The 23,493-nt window shown below is 41.7% G+C and overlaps 1 protein-coding gene across 7 annotated transcripts in view; it reads right to left on the reverse strand.

Moving 5' to 3' along the window:
- Window positions 1-23,493, reverse strand: part of OSBPL6 (oxysterol binding protein like 6) — a 189,003-nt gene that overhangs the window by 155,459 nt on the left and 10,051 nt on the right. Inside the window, exon 1 of one of the 7 annotated variants that reach the window (XM_050968987.1) lies at window positions 1,607-1,672. The exons of the other annotated variants lie outside the window; for them this stretch is intronic. The gene's annotated coding sequence lies outside the window, so the exon portion shown is untranslated. Of the gene's footprint in view, window positions 1-1,606; window positions 1,673-23,493 lie in introns of those variants that run through there. 7 annotated transcript variants of the gene reach the window in all.

Below are 23,493 nucleotides of genomic sequence, written 5' to 3' on the forward strand. Positions count from 1 at the left end.
TGGCTCAGGTTATACAGTTTATACTAGAGCTAGCAGTGTCTCAACACCTTATTTCAACATTGTTTGGATAAGAAAACTTTTAAGAATAGATGTTACAGATCTTGCAATCATCTCTGCAATGCAGGAAAATTTCATTCATCTGAATAAGGCAAGGAATGCAGCATTTGATTGGCAACATTCTCTATATTATTTAATTCTATTCATTGCGCGTGTAATAGAATGAATGTTCAATTTTAAGTTCAACAACAAGTGGGCATTTTTCCATATTAAACTGTTAATGTCTGCTTCGGCGAAGTAACATCACCGGTTATTAATATATATTAATGTGCAACTATTCTAGAAACAATCATAGGGTTTTTTCTTTCTCTAAAAAAAACAACTAGGAGTCCTTATGGCACCTTAAAGACTAACAAATTTACTTGGGCATATGCTTTCGTGGGCCATAACCCACTTCATCAGATGCATGGAGTGCAAAACAAAGTGGGTTATGGCCCACGAAAGCTTATGCCCAAATAAATTTGTTAGTCTCTAAGGTGCCACAAGGACTCCTCGTTGTTTTTAATGATACAAACTAACACAGCTACCACTCTGAAAGCTTTCTTTCTCTAGTTTCTCTTAATCTATTCTACCCCTGCCGATGCAAGAATGTTACCTACAGCAAATTTTTCAGTGCTTTGTCCAATCTAGTTTGAAATGTAGCAAGCGCTAAAGGTCTTCCACCACTCCTTTTGGAAGATTAATTCACAGTTAGTGAGATGTGTCAATCAGAAAGATTTCCCTGATATTTAGCCTGATGTTTAATTTTCTTATAAATTTAAAAAATAAACACTGTTCTTTGATGGGGAAAGAAAGAAGACAACTTCTTGGATCAAAATACAGTGTAAATTATCAAACAATTCTAAATACTAGAATAAAAACATAAATCAAAGATCATAATATGATCAATTTAATTAAAATGTACCAACAGTAAACTGTGTTATAGAACTTCTTAGTATTCTGTCATAAACGCCTTAGAACAAAATGTATGCAATATTTACCATTCAGATAAATAATTTACATCATGTTCTTTAAGAGAACAAAACACTTCTGGCAGATAATAGGTATACATAATCCGGTCAATTCAATTACTAGTATCCCCAATTTCTCAAGATGAAAAAATAGAGTATATACCTGCACTTCTATTAGGACTCATTCCCATCTCATGGTTAACTTGAAAAAAGGGTATTTATTACTGTAAGTATATAATCACTCCCTGGAGACAGTATGCCAGACACATTCTTCAAGGATGACATCATATCTATTCACAAATATAGTATAAGGAGCCCCAATTACCTGCCTCCTACATATAACTTCACCTCACATATTAACCATGATTATAACATTTCATCAAAGATATTGGTCCAGAAGCTGCAGAAACATGTTGAGTTTCATACATTCTGATCAAACATGGTTCACTAAGAACTGCAGCTCCCTTAGATTACTGAATTTGATGTACTGTACAGAGTTGCCCTCATTCTATAAGCCTTTAGTGATGCTGAAACACTTCTATTCCATTCATCGAGATTATATTCAATATATTGTGATGATAAGATTTACAGGTAGTTACCTTTACTGTTAGTAAGCTAGACAAGACACAGATAGCTTGCTTTGCAGTACAAGTGCTGGACCCTGGTTATTCAGAATTTTGGAATGTCTCTTAAGAATGTGGCTTGGCTTTCTCTGTTGCTCTTCAGTTCCTCTGAACTGCTTCAGCAGTTCCAGGAGTCAGGGAAACAATAAGGGGTGTGGAAAGAATGCCAGGGTGTGGAAAGAGAAACTGAAAGAGGATAACTTGTGCCATGATAGCTTTGTATATGACAAATTCAGTGGAGACAGCAGGATCCTGTGTTTCCCTTCACAAACTAGTCAGGAACTAATAACTGAAAGAAAAATATTAAAAGGTGCAGGGATAGGGAAGTGACTGATTCCACACCCAACCCCACTAACGTACCCCTGAAGGGACCCCTTCTAATTTGCAGAGGTTAGTTTAATCTCTATTCAAGCCAACCCTTTGTTTCAAGTCCCAACAAGAATGACAGTTAATGCCAACTGTGATTGTTGTTCTTTGATTTGGACAACTGTCAGCTAACAAAATGAGACCAAACTCATTTCACAAAGGGAAATGAAAAGCTGCCAAGTATCAGAGGGGTAGTCGTGTTAGTCTGGATCTGTTAAAGCAGCAAAGGGTCCTGTGGCACCTTATAGACTAACAGATGTTTTGTAGCATGAGCTTTCGTGAGTGAATACCCACTTCGTCAGATGCATGCTGCCAGTCACTACACAGCTGTACCTAGGCCAGATTTGAAACAGTGACCCAAAGGGAAAAGTCATGAGTCTTCCTGAACGTCTAGTCAACAACAGTTTTGTAGTTTCCTGCTTAAGCCTTTTTTATTGCTGTCTGCAGATTTTATAGCTGATAAAGGATTTCCTGGCATTATCTGTCAGCATCCTCTGTACAACAGACTGGTTCTGAGACACTTATTACATGCAAAAGAATACTAAAATGTACATAATAAAATGCCATCACATTAAAAATAACAAATGGATAAAAAATGAAAACATGGCTACAATTCATTTCTCTTCTCTTTGCTACCCATTCATTGGTTATGAGCTCAACTTATGCAGAGTGCAATTTGACATCAGGAACTTCCCCCAAGTAAATTACAAGGCTGTATTCACTTCGAGCCATCTATTGTCTAATCTGTGAATCCATAATATGCTGTCTAGGTTATCCTCAAACAGTGTCCAGTGTGATGCTGGCAGATCAGGTGCCAGGTCATGCCAAAGCCATTGGGTCTCACTGAACACTGACAAATGCAGAACTGGAAACCAGTCTGGCTCACCTGTGTGTTAGCATTGTTAAAATAGATATTAGAGTTATACAGATGTGTTTAGACTTTATAGAATGCTTGTAGAATGCTGCATGTATTAATTTTACTTATACACCTCTATCCCGATATAACGTGACCCGATATAAAAAAGAATTTGGATATAACGCAGTAAAGCAGCACTCCGGGTCGGCGGGGCTGCGCACTCTGGCAGATCAAAGCAACTTCGATATAACATGGTTTCACCTATAACACAGTAAGATTTTTTGGCTCCCAAGGACAGCGTTATATCGGGGTAGAGGTGTAGTATGTATCTCATATTATAAGGTAATGTTTAAGTGTTTGCTCTGTAACTATAAAAATGTTTGCTAAGACTGTTAAACGCCACCCACCACCACCCACTACCCCAGTCAGGGAAGAAGCATTACATAGGGCTGGTCTGCACTACCAGATAAGGCAATTTAACTTACATCACTCAGGGTGTGAAAAAGACACCCACTCTCCCTTGAGCAATGCAATTTACATCAACTTAAGCGCTGTCCACACCAGTGCTGTGTCAGCAGGAGAGGCTCTCTCACCAACACAGCTTCCACCTTTCACCGAGGTGGAGTAATTATGCTGACGGAAGAGTGCTCTCCCATCGGTATAGTGCGTCTTTACCAGATGCGCTACAGTGGTGCAGCTGTGCCAACGTAGTGCCGTAGTGTAGACTTGCCCCAATGTGAAATACTAGTTTACCACAAGAGGCATTCTCTCTTTTCCAACAAAAGAAGGACCATGGACACCAGACAAGTCATTGTAGAACATCAACAGACAAAACACTTTACTGATTTCAGGGGCGGGGGGAAGCAGAGGGTATGTGCACAAGCGCTCATCCCATACTAGCTTGAATGCTGAGGAAGGGAATAAAAATCCCTGTTAAGGAGCAACTGTTATCCCTCGAACTCTGCTTGAGGGACTAAGATTTCAAGGGTCCCCAGCTGTTTAGCTTCAGTTAGTTCTAAACAACATATAAACCTTGCATATTATAGCAGCTACTATTACCTTTGGAACCTAAAACTGTATCTCATTTTCCACCTGAGGCACGTTGCGCATACACTAGGAAAAGTTAGTTTATTATAGGATTGGCTACAAGTGTTGTCTTTGGAGAAAGCTCTAAGGGGCCCTTGACCTGGGGTAAGTGAGTGGGAGTTACCTGAGTACTGATGTGATTCTTGGTGTAAGGGACCATCTATCACAAAGGTCAAGCTTGCCTGGTTGGCAAGATAGACCAGAGTGCCCAAAGGGACTGTCTGTAACTCCCTATTAAGGCTATTATAGTGCTTGAGGAGTTTACACTTGATACTTGGTTGGTGAAATCTAAATATAGAACACACAACCAGTTTGGGGTTTATGCACTGTTTTTGACAGTCTGCCCTGAGGTTGGCACTCAGTCGTAAGTCACTCCAGACAGCTTGATAGCAAGCATTTAGACTTTGACATAAAATCAGCATATTGTACCATGTATGCCCATTCATAACAGTGTCACTTTTATATTAGGATTACATAAAATTATAAATGTGTATTCTTAAAAATAAAGAATTGCACAACACAATGCTTTGAAATCCCTTCATAAGAAAAATATGCACTAATCAGTAGCTTTCTATTTACATTTTCCATCACATATTTTCTTATTGAACAAACATTTAAAGTATTATATTTACCTGCCATTTTTGAAGACACACTTCATGACTTTCCAATCTCCCCTCCTCGAGAAACCAATATCCCTCTGACATCAAATATTTTGTCAGTACTGTGAGCACTCTGCCACGTAGTAGCAGATTTCAAAGCAGATTTCCTACTAGAGGAGAACTCAATAATGCTAGTCTACATATTTTCCTGGTGTAGTTTGTTTTATTTACTCTATATACAGGAGTCTTTGAACAGAGGTGGTCAAATAGCATGCAAACATACTCCTCTTTCGGAAATCTCAGCCAAAAGACCAATAACCAGTTTCAAGGCAGCTGCTCTGCCCCAAGAACTGACTCCATTTAAAGATATCAAGACTGAGAGGAAACTCCCTTGCTATTTGCAACATCTTCCCCAAAAGCATCATAAAACAACAGTACATTATTTCTTCAAAGTCTGTACACTATTTACACACTAAGCATTTGTACAACTTTGTAATACCACCATCTGATGACTCCCAGTGTAACAATATTTTTAAACTACCTCCCAAATAAGAGCTATTTAGAAGAAAAGATAAAGGAACAGGATGATTTTACTTGTCAGAACACAAGTTGTGTGTGTACTGGTTCCCAAAAATGTGTAACACTCCACATTTTATGTATTCAATACAAGTCTGAAAGATTTTGTGGGAAGAAACATGTGACAAGTCCCTACTGTAACAACATTCTGAGAAACAGGGAAACCTGAACCTGTTTTACCAGTACAGAAGTTCATCCACACAGCCACTAAATTGGGGGAGGGTCTCAAACTGGGGGCCATGGTTCCCAGCCAATGGGAGTTGCTGAGCGGGTACTCAGGGCAGGGACAACCCCTGGCTGTACCTCCGAGTCCACTTAGGTAGGGACCACAGGGACATGCCAGCCACTTCCAGGAGCCACATGGAACTGGATAGGGAACCTGCCAGCCCCACCAGCCCTCTCCTGCCCCCCAGCAGTAGCAGGGGTCCTCGGTCACACATCACCACCCCACCCCCCAGCACCTCTGGGCTGCCCCCGGCTCCAGAGAGCCCAAGTTTTAGTCAGGGGTATATAGTACAAGTCATGGACAGGTCACAGGCCATGAATTTTTTTTACTGCCCATGAGCTGTCCATGACTTTTACTAAAAATACCCATGACTAAAATGTAGCCTTACTGATAGATACTAAGGCCAGAAGGAAGCATTATGATAATCTCTTCTGAATCCCTGTATAATACAGGCTATAGAACATATCCAAAATCATTCCTATAGCAGATCTTTTAGAAAAACATCCAATTTTGATTTTAAAATTATCAATGATGGAGACTCCACCACAACCCCTTGGTAAATTCTTCCAGTGGTTAATTACTTTTACTGTTAAAAATGTATGCCTTATTTCCAGTCTGAATTTGTCTAGCTTCAATTTCCAGCCACTGGATTGTGTTCTACCTTTCTCTACTAGATTAAGGAACCTGTTATTAAATGTTTGTTTCCCATGTAGATACTTATAGATTGTAATAAAGTCAACTCTTAATCTTCTCTTTGCTATGCTAAACAGATTGAGCTCCTTAAATCTAATCACTAATAGGCACGTTTTCTAGTCATGTAATCATTCTCATGGATCTTCTCTGAACTCTCTCCAATTTATCAATATACTTCTTGAATTGTGGACACCAGAACTAGACACACATATTTCTTCAGCAGTCACAGACCAGGCAGGGGATAGCTCAGTGGTTTGAGCATTGGCCTGCTAAACCCAGGGTTGTGAATTCAGCCCTTGAGGGGCCACTTAGGGATCTGGGGCAAAATCAGTACTTAGTCCTGCTAGTGAAGGCAGGGGGCTGGACTCAAGGACCTTTCAAGGTCCCTTCCAGTTCTAGGAGATAGGATATCTCTCCTAATTTAATTTAACCTCTCTACTCCAGTCAAGATTTCCCTGTTTATGCATCCAAGGACTGAGTTAGCCTTTTTAGCCACCGCATCACATTGGGAACTCATGTTCAACTGACTAGCCGCCATAATCCCCAAATCTTTTTAAGAATCATTGCTTCTCAGAATAGTCTCTCCTATCCTGGAAGTGTGGCCTACATTTTTGTTCCTACATGTATACATTTACATTTAGCTGTATTAAAACATATATTGTTTGCTGGAGCTCAGTTTACCAAGCAATCCAGACTGCTTTGAATCAGTGACCTCTCCTCTCCATTATTTATCTGTAATCAATTCCTCTTTATCTGCAAGGACACGGTCTAATACAGAAATTCCCTGTGTTGTCTGCAACACTTCTTGAGTTAGGAAATTGTCACCTATTATGTTTAGAAATGCCAACTCCAATATGAATGTTACTTTGCCTTTTTACTATGAAGAACTTTTTAGAATTGTTTACCTTTGTAAACAGTCTTTAATTATATTCCTTTATCTACTACCACTAGAAAAAGGTCCCCCGATTTCTAGCTTTCTTTCAGTCTCTTCTTCTCCATGGAAAGTTGTGGTTTTTCTTTAACATCTTCTTAGCTCTTTTACTATTATGACCATTTTAATTAGCTGCTTAACAATAAAAAGGTAATACGATTTGCTTTGTGGATGGAACTGCAGCATGAGGCTAAACATGTGAAATGGGGGAAAAGAAAATAGTTACTATGAAAAATACTGTAATAAGTTGCACATCTAAATAAGTAATCCTCAGGTCCTCAGTCAAATCATTTTGTAAAAAATTACAACAGCAATGGCTATCAAATCCCATTCTGTTTCAGATGCTGCACAGCTCTCTGCTCTAGCATGCATGTATGCTGAAGCTTAAGATACTAAGAATCAGAGGGGTAGCCATGTTAGTCTGGATCTGTAAAAGCAGCAAAGAGTCCTGTGGCTCCTTATAGACTAACAGACGTTCTGGAGCATGAGCTTTCATGGGTGAATACCCACTTCGTCGGATGCATCCACGAAAGCTCATGCTCCAAAACGTCTGTTAGTCTATAAGGTGCCACAGGACTCTTTGCTTTTTAAGATACTAAGAGTGTGCACATGTATGTGTCAAACTACTCTGAGTCCCTTGCAGTCTGCAATCTAGCAAACACAAGAGTTGAAGGGGTGGGGCTGGGGATGAAGGGTTCAGGGTGTGGGAGTGGGCTCTGGGCTGGGGATGAGGGGTTTGGGGTGCAGGAGGGTGCTCCGCATTTGGGGTGGGGAGGCTCAGGGTTGAGACGTGGGCTTACCTTGGGCAGCTCCCGGTCAGCGGCACAGCGGCAAGTCCCAAGGCAGGCTGCCTGCCTGTCCAGGCACCATGCTGTGTGCGCCCCAGAAGCAGCCAGCAGGTCCGGGTCCTAGGCAGGAGGGCCAGGAGGCTCCACACACTGCTGTCACCTGCAGGCACTGCCCCCTCCCCACCCCCGCTCTCATTGGCCAGTTCCAGGCCAATAGGAGTTCGGAGCTGGTGCTCGGGATGGGGGTAGCATGCGGAGCCCCATGGCCCTCCCACCTAGGAACCAACCTGCTGGGCGCTCCCGCAGAGCAGAGTGGTGCCAGCTAGGACACGTAGGGACTAGCCTGCCTTAGCGCTGCAGCACCGCCCACTGGACTTCTAATGGCCCGGTTGGTGGTGCTGACAGGAACCACCAGGGTCCCTTTTCGACTGGGCAGTCTGGTCAAAAAACGGACACCTGGTCACCCTATCTTCAGTTGAGGTTACTCTTGGATGCTTCGAAGAAAGGAAGAAGGAAAAAAATAAAAACTACATTGAACTACAAAAAAATATACCTCTAGCCAATAAATTGTGCTTCGGGGAGAAAAATCCCTTCCTGACTCCTGCAGGCAACCACCTGAAGCTCCGAAGCATGAGATTTTATAATACAGTAACTCCTCACTTAAAGTCTCCCAGTTAATGCTGTTTCATTGTTATGTTGCTGATCAATTAGGGAACACGCTTGTTTAAAGTTGTGTAATGCTCCCTTCTAACGTCGTTTGGCAGCTGCCTGCTTTGTCCACTGCTTGCAGGAAGAGCACCCCGTTGCAGCTAGCTGTTGGGGGCTTATAACCAGGGTGGACCAGCAGCCCCCCATCAGCTCCCTGCTCCCCTAAATTCCCTATGCTGCAACCGCCCAGCAGGCTATCAATTGCCAGGCAGGTCAGCTGTCCCTCCCCCCACTGCCATGTGCTGCTCCTGCCCTCTGCCTTGCAGCTGCTCCCAGAGACTCCTGCTTGCTGTGCAGAGGAGGAAGGGAGGGGCTAATGTCAAGGTATCCCTCTTCCCCCTGCACCCCGCTTACCCTTCTCCATATAGAGCAGGGAGAGGACACGGACAGAGAGAGACAGAGAGCACCTGAGGCAGCAGCTGCTGTCTCAACTTCCTGATCCACTTAAAAAGACAATGCACTTAAGAGTGGGTCAGCTTACTTAAAGGGGCAGTGTGCATCTCTCTCTCCCACACACAAGGTGTGTGTCTGTCTCTGTCTACTATGCTTTCTCCTCCCCCTCGTGTTCGTGCTGCCTTGTGTGAGAGGCTACATTAACAACAATGTGTTAACTCTTGAGGGCTCAGCCAAGTGCTAGTTCATCATTTAGCAGCAAGGCATTCCCTGGGAAATATCCCTCCCTCTTTCACCCTCTACTTCACCACCTCAACCAAGCTTAACAATCATTATAGCTGTGAACAGTATTAAATTGTTTGTTTAAAACATATACTGTGTGTATATCTATATAATATATAGGTTTTTGCCTGGTGAAAAAATTTTCCCTGGAACCTAACACCCTCCCGCCCTGCCCTGTTTACGCTAATTCTTATGGGAAAACTGGATTCTCTTAACATTGTTTCGCTTGAAGTTGCATTTTTCAGGAACATAACTACAACGTTAAGCGAGGAGTTACTGTAGTCATTATCTTAATGCAGAGCTGCAAGTCATAAAAACGTGATACAGCCACATACCATAGGTCCCCCCTTTTCCTCCAGCATTTAGGCTTTTCAGGTACTTTTTGCAATAATGTGCAAATATGAACATACTGTGCTATCTGCTAAAGCTTATCCCAATTTAAACACCACTGTTTGCAAGATTTACCACTTCATAGGATAAGCAGCAAAGAATCCTGTGGCACCTTATAGACTAACAGACGTTTTGGAGCATGAGCTTTCGTGGGTGAATACCCACTTCCTCAGATGCATGTAGTGGAAATTTCCAGGGGCAGGTATATATATGCTAGCAAGCAAGCTAGAGATAACGAGGTCAGTTCAATCAGGGAGGATGAGGCCCTATTCTAGCAGTTGAGGTGTGAAAACCAAGAGAGGAGAAACTGGTTCTGTAGTTGGCAAGCCATTCACAGTCTTTGTTCAATCCTGAGCTGATGGTGTCAAATTTGCAGATGAACTGAAGCTCAGCAGTTTCTCTTTGAAGTCTGGTCCTGAAGTTTTTTTGCTGCAGGATGGCCACCTTAAGGTCTGCTATAGTGTGGCCAGGGAGGTTGAAGTGCTCTCCTACAGGTTTTTGTATATTGCCATTCCTAATGTCTGATTTGTGTCCATTTATCCTTTTCCGTATATATACCTGCCCCTGGAAATTTCCACTACATGCATCTGAGGAAGTGGGTATTCACCCACGAAAGCTCATGCTCCAAAACGTCTGTTAGTCTATAAGGTGCCACAGGATTCTTTGCTGCTTTTACAGATCCAGACTAACACGGCTATCCCTCTGATACTTCACTTCATAGGATAGAATACCTTTGCCTGAAGATGCTGTATCTCTTTAATTTTCATCTAGTGAAGCAAATGCTATTGCCTTCTGCATTCTACTCAGATGCCTGCAATCCCCCTGCTAGCACAAACAAAATTAATAAGAGAGAAAAGCCACTTGACTTTTGCTGTATATCTGACATTTGAATCTGCATTTTACCAACTGATTATTTGGTCCTCTGTCACTCTTGTTAAGTATGTGAAATGGGAATCTAAAGTGTATAGTGCTTAAAAGACTACAGAAAAATTAGAAGTCACTCCTAATATAGAACTTACTCAGAGGCTATTTCAGAAGGAAGCGTGTGGGAAATTTGGAAAATGATTTAAACAGCACTGAACAAAAAATGAAAATGCATTTGGTTTGCTGTCAACGTATTAAGAAGGAAACCTCCTTGCTGGCGATAAATAAATAGTAATATTTTAATCTGAAAAAAATAAATCGAAAAACCATGCCACAGTAGAACTGTTATTTATTGAGAGCACACACAGACTATACTACCGAGACCATAAACGTAGCACCAGACACTGCATTACAGAATCATTGCATTAGAAAAACTAGCACGTGTTAAGACAATCATTTTCAGGTGTCATATTTTCCTCAAATAAAATACTTCCCCCCCTCCAAACATAAACATGCAAGAGAAGGTTTACAGGATCCATCTCAATTCTATCATCCTTTTAGGATTCATCTTTTAAATTCAAGAAAAGATTGCAAACAGAACAAGTTGATAAATATCCAAGCATAGAGTCTGTAAAATGCAAAGACAAAATGCAGACTGGCTGCACTCAGAATGGCTATTTCTAGCTGGTAAATACAGAGACCACTCACACCTCCATGTTCTTTTTTTATTTTGTTTCTAATGAAAATATACAGCTGAACAACAATTGACTTTCTATGTTGCAATTTGTGGGAACCTGACACGACGCATGTAATTTTCTGAAGAATTTTTTAAAATAGAAATACATCATAGCTGTTAGCCTGAACACTTCTCAGAACTTACAATATGATCACCACATTTTTAGGTAATAGGGAAATGTGCTTCAAATTTCAAATACCTCTAACAGGGTGTACTGGCCCTTTAAAACTAGCACAAAAAGGCCACTGGGGCAAGCACAACCCTGTTCAAGGATTTTCTGTAAGGAACATACCTATGGAACAGTGAATATGGCTGATCAGTGTGAAGAAGTGGCCTCAGAAAGGCGAGGAAGAAACCCTGTTGCTGTTCTGGGCTCAAGGACACAATGCCAAAGTGCAGGGAGGCCTGGAACACCTCTCTGCCTGAGCAAACAGCTGAGAACTGTTGCTCAGCACCTGACAAGGCATCCCAACAGGGAGAGAAGTATTTAAGGATTTTCCATTACTCAGAGTCATGTGAATAAGTGAGAATCTCAGCTTTGTTTAAAAATAAAGAAAGAAAGAAAAAAGAAAGAGTTCCAGCCCTCATGGGTTGAACAGAAAGGCCTGAAAACATGGCCTGAAGTATATTTCAAAGGTTTAAAATCAAGAAGGCAAATAAAAAGAACCCCAATTTTATTGTTTTTATAAAATTTCATTATTTTTAAGCCAATCTCATAATTTATTGAGGACTGAGTCATGGATTTTGAACACTTGGGATTGGCAATACTGAGCAGGCCCTCCTGTGCTGTCAGCTGAAGAACTTGGGCAGAGAAGAGCCCATATAGAAGAGTTTTGCTTTCTTGTGTTGAAAAAATTCCCCCCTTGTGTATTTGGCCTGCCAACCTGACCACAACAGGAAGAACTATCTGTTGGTTTTGAACAAACTCCAAAGTCATGGCTATTTTTATTCTTTTGCCTATTACATCATCCATCTCAGATTTTATACTGTGCCCAATTTGTGTCAGGCCCAGATCCACAAAGATACTTAGGTGCCTAAATCCCAGTTGCAGGTTCCACTGTGACCCACAAAACTTCCGCTTGGCTGCTGCCTAACCCTGTAGCCACCTTATTTCACTTGATGCCCACGTTTTTTCAACAAAGGTTTCTAGCTTCCTGTGTTTTTACCTTCAAGCATACACACTGCTGTCACACTCTAGGTACTCAAATACCTAAGTCCCAGAGCAACCCCGGAAGTGCGGGACAATATGTGTTTGCCTATCTTCCTACTGGGCCTGATCCTGTATGTGTGCTCAAGAGGCTGCCTACCAGATTGGGCCCCATTCAAATCTGGTCAGAGGAGGAAGCAGTGGAAGAGGAGGTGGTGTTGGTGCCCACCTTCTAACTTTTGTCCCAGTAGAGCACTCACCTGGGATATGGGAGAACTGTGTTCAATTCCCATCTCTACCTAAAGAGGAGAAATGATTTAAACAGGGCTCTCTCACCTCTCAAGAGAGTGCACTAATCACTGAGCTTTGGATACTCTGATGTGTGGCTCGTTCAGTCTCACCTGTTGAAGCCATTCCACTGAGTATAACTACTGAAAGAGTCATTGGGTCAGAGGGAGAATGAGAGTGACAATAACCCTGCAGTCTGGCGAGTAGGGCATTCACCTGGGAGGTAGAAGACCTGAGCTCCATTCCACCTGTTCTAATGACTATTTTATTATTTAGCCAAAGTGGAACAGCTTCAACAGGAGAGATTGAAGGAGATGCACACCAGAATATCCCATAACTTAGTAGTTAATGCACTCTCCCAAGAAGTATGGGAAACCCCCATTCAAATCCTTTCTTCTCACCAGGCAATGGAAGGAATTGAACCAGGTCTCCCACATCCCAGGTGAATGCTCTAACAGCTGAGCTAAAAATTATGAAGTGGGCACCACCTCATCCTCCAGCCATTTTGTGTGAATTGAAGCAGACTCCTAACAAGACACCTTTCAGGCACCTATACCATCTGACTTCAGGAGAGGGGTTCCTAGCTGTGGATCACTAGCAGCAATAGATGCCTCCCTGCAGCCCAGTCACGGCTAACTCCATGAAAGGAGTAGGGGTTAGCACACACCCCTCTTTTTGGCATCTCTATGGGCAGGCTTAGGCAGCTCACCGCCAAGATGCCAGCTTTGTGGATCACAGTCTAAGACACCTATCTCAGGCTTTCTGGATCACAGTGTTGTTCCTGTGATTTACTAAACATTTAGAAGTTAAACATCGCAACACTCAGGATTGCAACACCTAAGTCCCTTTGTGGATAGGGGCCTGACAGCCTAAATAATTAAACATCAACATAATTTACAAGCAAGGTATTTTGAAGGTCAAATGACAGGAGTGGTAATTATGAACTTCAATATGCCTAATGTGAAAGTATAAACACCACAAAGAGAAACAGTTATAACAACTAATCTTACAGTTCAGATGCAGGATGGCTGGATAATTTGTAACAAATAATTTAATCACTGAGTTCTCTACAAAGACCAGGATTTTCTTGAATTTATCATTCAAATCCCTTCTCAGGACTCACTTTTTCCAGGAGGCCCATAAAACGCTCACCAAGGGCAGTAAAACTGCGAACACTCCATTTCATTTTTTCTTAAATTCTGAGCTTGCACCATCTTCTGCATCTCCGACTGCATTTGTGTGTTGCTGGTTTAGTTAGGCCCTAATCCAGGCACGTGACTGTGCACAGCCGCATTTCTATGCACAGCCCCCCCCCAAAAATCAATGGTTCCTTGCTAAGGGGTGCAAGAGTTCTCCCACATAAAGACAATTGCAAGAGTGGGGCCTTAAACTGTAAACTCTCATTCTTTATGTTTTTACAACATCAAACTCAGTGTTGGTGTTTGATAAAATAATAACTACCTGACCAGGTTTGTCCTTAGTTTCTTCACAAACTGTTAGGTCCTGGATTCACTAGCACAGACCCCCAACACTTGGGTACAGGATCAGGGCTTAAACCTAGTACACCTAGCATAAGATAGCACACAGAGTAGAAGGAAGCTGGTACTTTTGAAAATCCGACCCTAAGTTACCTAAGTTATTTAGAAGCACAAGTCCCATTTATCTTCAATAGGACTTGTGCTTCTAAGAGACTGGCATTTCTGAAAGTCCAGTCCATAATTAGCAGAAAACTGGCCATGATATAAATAAAATTTGATAAGTTCATTTTTTATGCTGTTAACAGAACTTTAAACTGTATAACCCATCTTAAAAGAACTCCATCCCTCCAAAAAAAAATAATAATAATCGTTGGAAAATTTTTCCACCTATTGTCATTATAAACAGCATGTAACATTACTGTTAGGTGCAATGAGAATTAGCAAATTAATTATTTTTCTCCATCTGTTTACTTTTTACTAATTTCACAGCACTTTATTTAGACACTTGTACTGTTTTCCCTGTATAGTCAGTCAGCTTCCCCAGTTGTCTGTTACAACGCAACTGGGAAAACAACAAAAATTATTAAATGGACAATATGATGGTAAAGTCCCCAAAATTGGTAGATCTAGTACATTTTAACTCAATTTTAAAATTGAGGGTTTCAAGGTTGACAGTGTCACTTTAAACAATTTTGCATCTCTCTCTTTTCTGCAGTTCTCAAGACAATGTTCAATATCACTAGTGCAAACAGCAGCAATTTCTTATGTTGCATCTATCTGACGTTACTGTGACAGGTTCGGCCCCTCTTCTGGGATGCTACCTGATGTACCGGGATTTCACTGAGCCTCTCCCGATCCACCAGCCTGGGTTCCCACTCCCTGATTTGCTGAATTAGGCTCTCGCAGCACATACACACATAGGTAGGGCCACACCCAGCTGCAGCCAAAGAATGAAGTCACCTCTGTGTGAGAGGAAACCCCCAGCACTCACGTGCACACCCCTTTTGGGAGATAAACCCAAAATAATACTGTCTTGCACTGTGTAGAAAAATCTGCACAGCACAAGCTCATAAAAATCCGCCCTCTTCCTCAATGTGAAGAGAGATGTGCACGACTTCTTCCCCCAGCCCCAGTTAGAAATTACATAACCTGTGTTTAATAATAAATAAAATACGTTTATTAACTACAAAATATAGATTTTAGGTGGTTAAAGGGATAGCAAACAGAACAACGCAGATTACCTTAGGGTAAATAAAGAAAAGATGCAAACTGAGCTTACTACGCTAGACAGACAGGATACAAATTAGCAAATTCTCACCCTGAGTGATAAACAGGCCGGCAGATTCTCAAGGCACAAGAATCTGCCTTGGCTTTCCCAGATTTACTTACACAGGCTAAAAATCTTAGCCTGGTACCATCACTTCTCACAGTTTAGTCTTTGCTCCTCAGATGTTTTCAGGTGCGTTCTTGTAGGGAGAGTGAGGTTACCTCATGTCGTCATTGTGCCTCTTTTATATATCCCCCCCACACACTTGCTGGAAACCATTTTTGCTGTCACCTGGGTCAAACAGTTCCCATTGTGTAGAGCTATCTCAGAGGATTCTATTGCACACAGTTCCTGGGGTGATCTTTATGCTTGTGTGCGTTTCTTCAATAATCCACTAAAATTGTCTGGCTGTGCAGTGGCAACCTTGACAAATCCTATGTGATAAGTGGCAACTGCCTGAGGTGCCTCTGTATTCTGGGTAGCAGCATTTCCAGGAGTTGCCTGCTGCCTGTTCCCACTCAGTACAAGGCGTTTATTCCGCAGGCGCTCAGTGGAATTACAATGATAGCACCTTCTGGGCTCTTCCGCTTTTACAGGAGATTTGGGACGAGGACTGGAGGACTGAACTTGGGGAGGTGAGCATCCAGCCTCCAGTCCACTCTCTTTCATCCCAGGGGTAAAATGGGAACCTTGCTTCCCACCAAACTTTAACTCCTCTGCCTGTGATTTATTCCTACTAGGTGCTTGGAATTGCTCAAATTTATCAGCATAATCTGCAAATTCATTGCCCATTTCTACTTTTTTATACCATAAACACTGCTTTACAGCATCACTAGACATATTCAGGAACTGTTCCTGAGCAACCAAATAACACATTCCTTCAAAGCTTGTCATATCCTTTCCCCTCACCCCCTTATGAGTAGATGTCTCATTTGGTTCACACAAACCACATTATTTAATCCAGACCCTCTCTTACTTCTAAATTTTACTCTATAAATGTCAGGTGTAATCTGAAATGGTTTAAAAACCAATTCCTTAAATTTACTGTTATTGGAAGCATCATCCTTTGGCATCTTATTGAATATGTCCAAAGCTCTCCCAGTTAATTTTGCACCCAAAGTGGTCATCTTTTGATTGTCAGGAATTGCATGGAGCATACACAGCCTCTCAAAGGTGATGAAGGATTCAGCAATATCACCAGATTCGCTATACAGTGGACACAACAGCTCCCACATGTGGACTTTTACTTCTAAAGTGTCAGAGAGTATATTTATAACCACTGTGCCAAGTCTCCACAAGACAAGGGCCATGCTATACTTTAACACCAACACTGGGCCACAAGTTATGGCAAACATCCAACAGGACCACTCTTCGTTGCTGGATCTACTAGAAAGCTTGTAGTTGTTTAAAATTAGTTAACTATATAAAAAACTGTGACTTTCTAAATGCATCTTCCCAACAATCTAACATGTCTTATAGGAGATCAGAAATAAGGTGCCTTGCTTCCTGGTTTGCCAGTGGCTAGAAAAGCCACACTATATTACCCATTCACCATCGGTCACGCCAAGGAGTAATGGTGAACAGGTTGAGAATACAGTAGCATCCAGGCCTTCCCAAACTGGGAGAGGATCAGTGTAACTCTGGGAATTGGGACTGCGATGGATCTTGAAGAGACTCCAGCCTCCAGACCATTAAAAATTATCCCTTTAACACAGCTAAGTTAAATGCTAAATGTGCATTTCAGCACTGAATTTAGGGCCAAATGTCTGTACAAGTACTTTTTTTTAATACAGGAGGTACATTTAACAGCTGACAGATTACCCAAATGTGCCGGATAACAAAAAAGACAATCATCTTTAAACAAAGGCTGCTTTGTCTGAGACAGACGTTAAATGGAAGGAAATCAGAAATGAAAGGAATTGTATGTGACAGTGATAGAACTAAAGTAAAAAGGTACGTACTGATAAATTTAGAATATATAATATATATACATACACATACACACACATTTATACAGGTCATCTATATTTACAAATCAGTGCACTGCACCAGGAGATGTAGAAGAACTGCCACAATTTTCTGTGAACATGTAACCTACATAATCTGTTAACATCCAAGTTGCCTCTGTTCTAGGGCTATATGAATTGTTTCATAATTATATAATTGTTTCATTATCAATGTACTTATACACTGAACAGTCAGGGTCATGAGCTGCACATTACTCCAGGATGCCAATAAAACTTTTGCTGTACAACAAAGCTAAACAGATTTCAAGCTGTACTTTAAAGAAATACATTCTTTAGTTCATTTCACATTAAGAAACTAAACATTCTTTTGAAGTAGCCCAAAGTAATGTTACAAACATGTGCATTCACATAAAAGAAACTCTGTAAAACTCCAGTTATTTTTATACTGCATCTATTTCTCAAAAATAGAAAATTTATTTTCTTTTGTGGAAAAATTCTTTTGTGGAATTATATAATAGTCCATGACTATGCCCAATGTCTTTAAATTCAAACTGTAATGCTTAGGTACTAATGATCTAAAATGTATGAATATACTAGCTAAAAGAAGGCAAGGTGACAACTACGTTTATCAGGGCTCCTCCTAGAAAGTTTGATTTTTTACAATAAAACTATATTAAGATACAGTTATGCATTATTTATAAAGCAATGAAAGCTAAATTTAACATCATTTTAAAACTATCCTATAAATCAGCAGTTCTCAAATTGTGGGTCAGGACCCCAAATTGGGTAACAACCCCATTTTAATGGGGTTGCCAAGACTGGCTTAGACTTCCTGGGGCTCTGGGCTGAAGCCTGAGCCCGGTGGCCCAAGCGGTGCTGAGGTTACAGACCCCCTGGCTGGGGCTGAAGCCCTGGGGCTTCAGCTTTGACCCCTTCCCTGCCCAAGGCAATGAGGCTTGGGCTCTGGCTCTCCCACCCGGGACAGTGGGAATCAGGCTGACTCAGGCTTTGGTGTCCCCTGCTGGGGTCGTGTAGTAATTTTTGTTGTCAGAAGAGGGACACAGTGAAATGAAGTTTGAGATCCCCTGCTATAAATAAATACACTTATCTGTGTAACATACAATGAGAGTTTATTTTCACTATGCATGGCAAATGGGAATTCACTTTTGTAAGTTTTAACGTAACATTATCTGAGACAGGCCCTGCTCTCCCTTGTTTTACCAAAGATTTACCTGTGTAATTCCCATTACTATTAATAAAAATTACATGTAAAAACCCCAATACAATTACTGCATAAAGCAATTATTTTGGAACAGAATACTGGAAATATTCTCTCCAAATTTTATAAAAGACTGAAAAATGTTCAGGATCATTATTAAAACTGCATTCCATACCATACCACGCAGTGTTGCTGTATGAATAAGTAGCAATTGGTTTTAATTTTTTGCTCAAAAATTATCAAACTTTAAAATGTTTAGTAAAACTATGTGAATGAAATTTTTCACCATTATTCCACCAGCTCCAATTTTATGCTACTTGTTCAGTTTTATGCTACTTGTGAGCTGAAGACTTTTCTCTCCCGATCTGTTAGCATTACATATGTAGAGCCTTGCAAATCCCAGATATCCGCTTCACATCCACAGATGCAGATATCCACTAACCATTTTTGCAGACAGTGGATCAGATACAAATACAACCTTGCAGGGCTCTACCAACTGGCAGTGCCTGGCCCGCAGCGTCCAGTTTGGGGAGCCCTAGGGGTGCAGCTTGCTCGGAGCTGGGCAGCAGGCCTGAGTCAGGACTGTCCAGCACCCCTTCACTGCGCCACTTCCTGTCCAACAGCTTGGCCCCTCAGGCAGCGCCAGTATCCCCACCATGGCCTCGCCAGACAGCACTGGCCATGCTCCCAGCCCTGGGCTTGCCAGTTCCTGGGCAGCAGGGCCCACCCCCAGCCATGGGGATTGGAGTGGATGGAGCACCGGCGCCCCACCCCTCTGCCTCACTGTGATGTAAAATGCACTGCTGCATCGCTCGCGAGCAGCACACAATGCGATGCCCATTCCCCTCAGCCTTCCCCCGACACTGTTCCTTCTCCTTGAGACCCCACCCTCACACTGCCTCTTCCCTGTCAGACCCCACCTCCCCACTCACTCCTTTCTCCTTCACCCCCCTGCTAGCCCTTGCGAGATGACTTGCTGCTGCGAGTGCAGATGCAGATACCAGTAAAACATGACTAGCGGATCGCAAGATGATCCTGGTGGATGTGGATCAGATGCTGATCCACATTTTTGTATCCGTGCAGGGCTCTATACATATGGGAATCACCAGTGTTCTTTTGGGATCTATAAGTCCTGCCCGAGAGGAGGAATGTAAGATGAGTTCAGCACATTACATAGGTGTCGAAGATGGTCAGAGAGAGAACCTGAGAAACACACACCTCTTGTGTGTGTAATCATGTTTTATTGTACAGAATTCAGTAATAAACAGGATCTGAAAGTCAAGACTGTAACTATGTGTGTAGAAGAACTGCTACTGCAGTATGTGAAAAACAAAATTATGCAAAAACAAAAAGAAATTGAGACCTCTCTCCTCTGTGGAACTGACACATTTATTGACGCTAGATGATGAGATCACCTAAAGATCTGTACATAATACTAATGGTAAACCCTCCTGAAGGCTTTCACAACAATTTCTGAAGATGGGTGCCTCATCAGCATGTACGCAAGAGAAGAGAGGGAAGTGCAATGTACTTTTACAGCCCAGACACAAAGGTGCCTTAAGTAGTAAATGATCACTTTAATTTAAATTGATCAAATACTTAACTCTGCTGTTTGGTAGGGAGATATACTTATGAGGATTAAGTGAATAATTTTGGAAACATGCAATATAACCTTCTTTCCTAACGAACTTTTGATATGCCAGGATGCAACTTTTGAATGTTTCAGTGAGCTGATAAATTACCATATAGATATTCTAATTTATTCAAATAATTGGTTCATTTATCAATCACCTTATAATCTATAAAATGTAAAGAAATTCTTTATATTACTATCTAAACAATCCCACTCAGTGAGAAACTGAGTACAAAAGTCCCTCTGAAGTGGTAAGTATTATTATATAGCTTAGTCAGCTCTAGTACTGAATTTGTGGTTGCTTGGAGAGGGCTGTTTTAATCATTTTCCCTTTAGTCAATTTACAAAAACGTAAGGAATATGTGACAAATTCTTCAAAACTGCCATTAAAATCAAAGGATGTTTTGCTTAAGCAAGGACTGCAGAATTGACCCCAACACTTCATCCAGTTTGTGATTATTTTTGTACACAACACCAAAAGCTTACTACCCAACAAGTAAAAAACCCTGTGCTTGCCTCAATGACTTCATAATCTCAGGCCCCAGTCCTGCAAACATTTACATATTTGCTTAACTTTACTCAAATGAGTAGTTCAACTGAAGTGTCTGCGAGATCAGATCCTAAGGTCCCTCCTACCGTGTATGTGATCCATCAGTGTACTGCAAGATGTGGGCCTAAACTTAAAGAAGACAGTAGGAATGAGCATAAGAAAGAGGACAAGGAAAACCACAACAAAGATAAACTCACAGTTACTCATATTGGTTGTGTACATATCTCAGTGGTTCTATTAAAGTTTTGTTTATAATAGATTTCTATATAATGAAATATCTTTCAGAGAATGCATACATTTCAAGCTGAATTTTATCAATTGTTTTGAATACTAGCCATTATTTCTTATCTAATTTGTCAAAAAGTGCAGGTAGTTGGGTATTTCTCATGCAAATGAGAATTACGATTATCTGAATGACTTTCTTAGGTATATACAGCTAAAAGATCTTTTTTGCAGATAGCAAGTAACCCCAGTCCATAAACAGACTCATTTAAGGTTTTGTTTTTGAAATACCTCATCACACCCTTTTGACACATTTTTAGTTTCTAATTAACCAAGATCATTTTAGAAGCACACAATAAGAGGTGCAAATTCAAGATACCTGCAGCATATAGGGCAATTTGTTTCAGCCACCTTTTCAACATGATAAAGCTGCCAGAAATGTTGGAATCTATGCAATGGAATAAAACTGTCATATCACCCACAAACATGTTATCACCTCTTAGCATAAAACACACATCTCTTTCAACTTATAAAATGTCCACAACTCAAATGAAATGAGGGGAACAAATAAAAGAAAGAGAACTGTACAGCAACAACTGAAAACATGTACTGATGTCAAGAAACAACACTTGCTTTACTGTGAGAGAAGTTAAAATAGACACTGCAAGCTAGATCGAAAGCTGCTGTAAAAAAGCATAGTTCTATTAGCCTTTTTGGAGCTACACACCTATTTAGGACAAGTAAAGACATCTTTAATTCACCTCATTATATATTACTTCTGAGGGCATTCTGTGCCAAAAAAATATAAAAATTCTACGCCAAAAAAATTAAAATTTCTGCCCACAATATTTTAAAATTCTGCAAGCTTTATTTGTCATTAAATAAATGCAGAGGCTCCAGCATGGCAGTGAGGAGCACAGGCCACTGGCTGCACAAAGGTGCAGCCTCCCCACCCCGGGGACACGGACTCAGTGGTGAGGCTGCACCCAACCCTGACATAGCACAAGGTCTGGGCCTGCCCCAGAAATACCTTAGTGCAGGCAGCTCAGTGGAGGATCCAGGTGTGGAGGGACCTGCATGCACAGAGGCTCGTTGTGGGGCTCCAGGTGCAGGGGCAATGAGACTCTGCTGGGGCTTCCCCAGGTGAAAGTGGCTGGGGCTCAGCAGAGAGATCTGGGTGTGGGGGGCTCAGCAGGGAGGTCTGAGTGCTGGGGCTTGGTGGGGTGGGGGCCTGGGTGCACCTAATTGGGGGTCAGTAGCATAGGGGTCTGGATGTGGGGGTTCAGGGTGGTGGGGGGGTTGTTTGGGTGGGGGGTTGAGTGCAGCAAGTTCAGTGGGGGGTGGTCTGGGTGCAGGGGTGGGGGTCCTGAGGCAGGGGAGCTGGGTGCAGGGGGACTCCAGATGCAGGGGTTGAGGTTCAGTGGGGTGGGGTTTGGGTATGAAAGGCTAGGGCTTCTGGATGTACCGTGTGAGGCTTGGCGGGGGTGCCTGAGTATGGAAGGTCCAAATGCATGGAGGTTGGGCAGATGAGGGAGCAGCTCCCCACACAGTGACCCCTCATGCCACAGCTGAAGGGCAATGGGGGAAGGAAACAGGGGAAGATGCTGAACTTTCTGCAGCTGGGGAAGGTTTCTGGGGGTGGGTCTGACACAACCCCAGCCACTCCTTGCAGGGGAAGAGGAAGTCGCATCCTCTCCTGCCTCCAGCCCAGCCGGGACTAGCAGCTAATCCAGGCTCAGGGTAGGAGGCACTGGCTGGGTATCCCCAGCCCAGCAGTGATTTACCTCTCTGCGGCTGCTCTGGGTGCCTGAAACAATGTTCCTGTGCAGCTAGGGAGTGGTGTGTGACTGCTCTTGCAGCTTCCCTTTGTTTCCCTGTCAGAAAATCATTTTTCTGACAGGGAAACAAAGAAATCTGCGGTGGACATGAATTCTGTGCATACACAGAGACACAGAATCCCATCAGCAGTAATATATTATATAGAAGGCATATAAATTGAGAAATGTTTTTATTTTATTTTATTTTTCTGAGTTTGGGTACTTTCTGACCTATATCAGATCCTTATTATTATTTTCAAACAGTTTTTATATCCTATTTCCTTATTATTTCTGCCATGTAAGTATGTACCCAGGATGTGTGGTATCAGTAAGTATAGTAAATAAATAATGCTTATTCAACCAGACCCTAATGATTGCCAAAATATTTATTTTTAATAGATGCAATTTATACAAAGACCTTTCCTTATATTTAGTGCCTTAAAATGACTAAATCAGTTTTTAATTAGGTGAAATTCAGTGAAGTCAATGGCAAAGCTCCCATTCACATCAATGGTGCCACTTCACCACATATGTCCAAAGTTCATCTTAGAATTAGTTTTTACAACTATGCTTAAAACATTGGCCAATTCTTCATGCTACCACAGTAATAAGTTAGCCTGCATGTTCTCATCAGGAATTTTATTCACAAATAGAAAAAAATAAATCCAACACTGAGAAGATAATGGAGCATGTACTGAAAAGTAGCATGGTTTATAGGGAATGGATCATGCCAGACAATATGATATCATTTTTGACATAACTACACAATTAGAGCCACTCT

The sequence above is a fragment of the Gopherus flavomarginatus genome, chromosome 10 (genome assembly GCF_025201925.1).
Source record: "Gopherus flavomarginatus isolate rGopFla2 chromosome 10, rGopFla2.mat.asm, whole genome shotgun sequence".
Lineage (NCBI taxonomy): Eukaryota > Metazoa > Chordata > Testudines > Testudinidae > Gopherus > Gopherus flavomarginatus.